The sequence below is a fragment of the Fundulus heteroclitus genome, unplaced genomic scaffold (assembly GCF_011125445.2).
Source record: "Fundulus heteroclitus isolate FHET01 unplaced genomic scaffold, MU-UCD_Fhet_4.1 scaffold_973, whole genome shotgun sequence".
Taxonomy (NCBI): domain Eukaryota; kingdom Metazoa; phylum Chordata; class Actinopteri; order Cyprinodontiformes; family Fundulidae; genus Fundulus; species Fundulus heteroclitus.
The window spans coordinates 23,330-29,329 of NW_023397443.1; positions in this window are offsets into that span (position 1 = coordinate 23,330).

Sequence of the window (6,000 nt, forward strand, 5' to 3'; positions counted from 1 at the left end):
CTGTTTAAAAGCAGTAGAGCTTTCTGAGCTATCTAAAATTTTAGCTTCATCTAAACCTTCTACCTGTATGTTAGACCCAATCCCAACCAAGTTGTTTAAGGAGGTATTCCCTCTGATCAGTGGTCCTATTTTAGACATGATTAATCTATCCTTGGTAAATGGATATGTACCACAGGCTTTTAAAGTAGCTGTTATTCAACCTTTACTTAAGAAACCATCTCTTGATCAAGATGAGTTAGTAAATTACAGACCTATATCTAATCTTCTTTTCTTATCTAAAATTCTTGAGAAAGTAGTTGCTAATCAACTATGTGAACATTTACAAAGTAATGACCTACTTGAGGAGTTTCAGTCAGGCTTCAGAGCTCATCATAGCACTGAAACAGCTCTGGTGAAGGTCACCAATGATATTCTCATGGCCTCAGATAATGGACTTGTGTCTATACTTGTCCTGTTAGATCTCAGTGCTGCATTTGATACAGTTGATCACAATATTCTCCTACAAAGACTTGAGCATACTGTAGGGATTAAGGGAAAAGCATTAGGCTGGTTTAAATCTTATCTGTCGCACAGATTCCAGTTTGTTCATGTTAATAATAAATCTTCCTCAAACTCTAGGGTCACTTGTGGAGTACCACAGGGTTCAGTCCTTGGACCAATTCTATTTACTATATATATGCTTCCGATTGGCAAAATTATCAGACAGCATGGGATTAATTTCCACTGTTATGCTGATGACACTCAGCTATATTTATCCATAAATCCTAATGAATCCAATCAGTTACTTCGACTGCAGTCATGTCTTGATGACATCAAAAGCTGGATGACTTTAAATTTCCTGCATTTAAATTCTGACAAGACAGAAGTTGTAATCTTTGGGCCAGAGTCTTCAAAAAATAAAGTTCTTAATCAATCACTTAATCTGGATGGCATTAACTTGGCCTCTGGTAATAAAGTTAAAAATCTTGGTGTTGTTTTTGACCAAGACATGTCATTTAAATCCCATATTAAACAGGTTTCCAGAGTTTCCTTTTTTCACCTCCGGAATATCGCCAAAATTAGAAACATTCTGTCCGGGAGTGATGCTGAAAAACTAGTCCATGCATTTGTTACTTCAAGGCTGGACTATTGTAATTCTTTACTATCAGGAAGTCCACAAAATGCAGTTCGAAGTCTTCAGCTGATTCAAAATGCTGCGGCAAGAGTTCTGATGAAAATCAACAAGAGGGATCATATTTCTCCAATTTTAGCTTCCCTTCATTGGCTTCCTGTTAAATCAAGAATAGAATTTAAAATTCTCCTTCTAACATATAAAGCCCAATAATCAAGCGCCATCATATATCAGAGCTCTGATTACCCCGTATGTTCCTAACAGAGCACTTCGCTCTCAGACTGCAGGTCTGCTGGTGGTTCCTAGAGTCTCTAAAAGTAGAATGGGAGGCAGATCCTTTAGCCATCAGGCTCCTCTCCTGTGGAACCAACTCCCAGTTTTGGTCCATGAGGCAGACACCCTATCTATTTTAAGACTAATGTTAAAACTTTCCTTTTTGACAAAGCTTATAGTTAGAGTGGCTCATACCCTGAGCTATCTCTATAGTTGTGCTGTGATAGGCCTAGGCTGCTGGAGGACATCAGGGTCTAATTTTCTCACTCTACTGATTTCTACTGTTCTTCAGTCTACTGTTCTCCAGTTTTGCATTGTATTACATTGAAATGACTGTCGTCATTTCAGCTTTTAACTTTTTGCTCTCTCTCTTTTTCTTCATAGTAGGTACACCTGGTCTGGCGTTCTGTTAACTGTGACATCATCCAGAGAAGACGGCTCACCCGCTACTACCATCTAATGTAGAACAGATTACTAGATCAATGTGTGCTTCTGTGCTTTTTTGTCTCTCTTGTTGTGTCTCTGCTCTGTCTTCCGTAACCCCAGTCGGTCGAGGCAGATGACCGTTCATACTGAGCCCGGTTCTGCCGGAGGTTTTCCTTCCCGTTAATGGGGAGTTTTTCTTCCCACTGTCGCTTCATGCTTGCTCAGTATGAGGGATTGCAGCAAAGCCATGTACAATGCAGACGACTCTCCCTGTGGCTCTACGATTCCCCAGGAGTGAATGCTGCTTGTCGGGACTTTGATGCAATCAACTGGTTTCCTTATATAGGACATTTTTGACCAATCTGTATAATCTGACCCAATCTGTATAATATGATTGAACTTGATTTTGTAATGTGCCTTGAGATGACATGTTTCATGATTTGGCGCTATATAAATAAAATTGAATTGAATTGAAATTGAACCTTCTGATTACCAGACGACTACTCAACCCATCAAGCCACAGTCGCTCCTATTTTTTGAAGTGTAACACATTCTAAAAATATAACACACATTACGCACATTTCATTACAATAACAAAACATGAATAGTTATCGCTGTTTTACCTCTACTTATAAATTAAGTCCATGCCGCATTTTCTGCACAAAAATATCGGTCATTTTCTGGTAAAAGTTCTCTTTATCTTCTTCAGTTTTAAAACTCTCTCAGTCTCAAAGGAGCTCACTGCCAGGGAGGAAAGCTTGATCAGTCCTGTTCCAGCTGTATGTTTTGAGTCCTTTTAGTTCTTCACTTGTTTAGCATATCTCGTTAATAAAACATCCATAACTTGATGTGACTTTACAGTTTTAGGATCAGGAGCGGTGCCCCTTGAGCGCCCCCAGCCTAGAGGCCTTCTCTGCCGTTCTCTGCCGTTTATGATCGCGCAGCAGCACAAAAACATGTTACCTGAACACAGTATGATGACCAAAACACAATAAGCTATCCACTTACATTAAATTATGGAAAATCAGCTCATAACTGTTTGAACAATTGAATTTATGATCTAGAGACAGGAAGATGCATTCACAGAATGAAAGCCAACGCAGTTAACATGGGGTTGTGCAATTACAGGGAAGGCCAAGCCCGCTGCGGCCTCACCGGCTTCGCTATCTAGCACCACCAAGGATTTACATGAAAAATAGCGAAAAGTCTGCGATTTTAAAGAGAATATGATCAAAGATGAGGAAATTAGATGAAAAATGAAAAGACTGAGTGAATCACAATTTATATTATGTTATCATCATTATATATTTTCTTTCTTTCTATGATGACAAGTGAGGCCTGCCCTCACTTGCCTCCACTGACTGCACGTCACTGTTCAAGTCAAAACAACAGGTAGTAGTCAGTTTACAGGATGATGTAAAATACTGTGCAATTGCATGAATGTATTAGACAAACATTCACTGAGGAATTAAGAATGTGGAAATAGTCATTAGCAAACATCTTAATCTTCAAGTTAGAGAACTGTGCAATGATGTGCGACATGTGACTGATATCCAATGTTGTGCAATGGCTATGAGGAATAAAATCAGACTCAGTTGGAAACAACATGAAATGTGACACTGTTCTCTCCTACACCCACTGACTGCAGAAGATTCACCAAAGTCTCCCTGTGTGTGTCACAGCACTTTGCTGCTCCTCCACTCCCCTCTCGTCACCGTACACGGCTCAGCGGTGCCAACCAATCAGCATGCCGGCTCAGCCTGCCCTGCCCACTCAGCTCTCTCTCCACTCTCCAAAAATTGAGAGGTCTGTCTAAGAATGTGTTTAATGTTTGATGAATGTATCGGTTCTCATAGTAAACCCTAATTAGTTTGTGGATATTTTATTGCAAATGGAAAAATACTAATATTCTTGAATGATATTCAACTTTTTCTTTTACAAACTGAATTTTTGAACTATTGAACATTATCTAAATTGTGACAGTAATGCCTTTATGCATTTTTTTCTTAATTGAGTATAGATCTCTTGCTCGGTGCATTATTCTTTAGTTTCAGCAATTTGAAACGTAAAAGTAACTTCATTGTTCATGTGAAACAATTACTTAATGAATTAGTAAAAGGCAACATTGTACATTTTGTTTATTCACCTAAGGTAGACATGGTCTGTTTCCTTGTTTGTTACTTTTATTATTTATTTATTATTATTATTCCTTTTACTTTAACTAGCCTTTACTACAGCTAAAACAGGATCTTAACCGACCCTTCATAGACATTCAGGTTTAATGTATTGCCAGAAAACTTAATGAAGACAACAAGAATGGGAGTGGCGCAGGAGCGGGAGTCATTCTGACTGGGAGCGGGATGGGAGTGGGAGTAATTTTACCAGGAGTGGGACGGGACAGGACTTTTTTTTCTACTCTGGCCCGGGATAGGAACGGGACACAATTTTTTTCTGTGGGAGTGGGATGGGACAGGAGTTAAAATCTACTCCCGTGTCAGCCTCTACTCCACACACAAACAACCATGCTACTGCTCCTTAGACTCAAAGAGAGAGAGAGAGAGAGAGAGAGAGAGAGAGAGAGAGACCACTGGAGCAGAAAAACATGGAGGAGATGGAAAGAAGTGCCATTTGGCTATATTTTGATAACGTAAATGAAAAAACAGCAAGCTGTATGGTTTGTAAAAAGCCGGTTAAATACAGTGGCAACAAAACAAATTTACATTAGCACATGAAAAACCATGAGCAAGAAAATGTTGAGCTACAGAAACAGAGAGATGAGATAAAACTTTGCTCATTGCCCCGACAAACCCTCGACCCACAGACAGACATCATTGACAGAGGCGTTTCAGTCCTCCAGAGAATATCCAGGTAGATAAGAGTGGCCATCTTCAGCAGCAGTTCATGTTAATGTTATTTAAGATGACATTAGCTAAACCTTTATTTATCCCACGACAAGGAAATGTATAGAATTAAAGCAACAGGCATGTGCACACAACACAAACAAAATCCTGGTGAAGATTCTCAGACATCCAGGTCATGGGGATTCCAAGAAAAGGTAAAAAACAAAGCAACTGGACTTGTTTTTCATCATTGAAGACGTTTCGCTTCCTCTCCAGGAAGCTTTCTCAATTCAAAAAGTCTGGAGTAATGTGGAGTAACAAGCTTTATACTACTGCCTAACAAAGGCCTTGTAATGACCTAGATAACATGCAAATTCAACTGAAACAGGTCCACTCCTCTGTAACGAGGAGTCGTTAGGGTTGTTATTGAACCAGTTTCGGTTCAACCTGCTGGCTTAATGGCTTTAATGACCGACCATTACTAAGGGGTGGACCTGTTTCGGTTGAATTTGCATGTTACCTTTTCTTGGAACACAAACAAAATTACATAAAGATTAAAAGATAAAATATCATAAGAGGTGGGTTAGAAAAAAACACTATGAACAGAACATTATTATTATTATTATTATTATTATTATTATTATTATTCAATTGTAATAATAAAGTAAAAATAAAAAAATAAAACACCAAAAGGTCAACAGTTTCATGAAACACCAAGCTTAAATATTAAAATGTATCGTATCGGCGATACTGATACCCTGTATTACTTGGTATCGGATCAATTAAAAATTCCCAGTATCGCCTATCTCTAGGGCTCAGAGACTAACAAGCATCTGGAGGGTAGACCAATCTGAGTAAAGTCTGTTTTTCTATGAAACTAACATAAATCAGTGATGGTCTGTCTAAGCTGTTCAGGAGAAAGCTGACCTGGGAGCCGAGCCACTTTCCTGGAGGAGTGCAGAGACCCCAAGCTCCGACCCCCCTTTACAGGCCGAACGCAGACTACCGGAGATCCAGGAAGGACCCCTTTTTATCCCAGGCCGGGATTCACAGACAACCCGGCCCCGAGCTGCTGTCACCCCAGCCGCCTTGTTTCCACAACCGGACAATAAGCTTTACCTTGGAGTAATTCACTGCAGGATGCATTTTTGCCACGACCAGAGACAACAGGAGAGGTTTGGCAGAGAAATAAACAGGGAAGGAAAGTTAAAATGGTTTACTTAATGTGTTTTCAGTGTATTTTAGAAACACCTGAAGCTAATACGATAGCTTCCGCTAATTTCCTGGAAACCAAGCTTTGCCAATGTAGTATGAGTGTGTTTTTTAAGGTTTTTTTAAATTAACGCCATA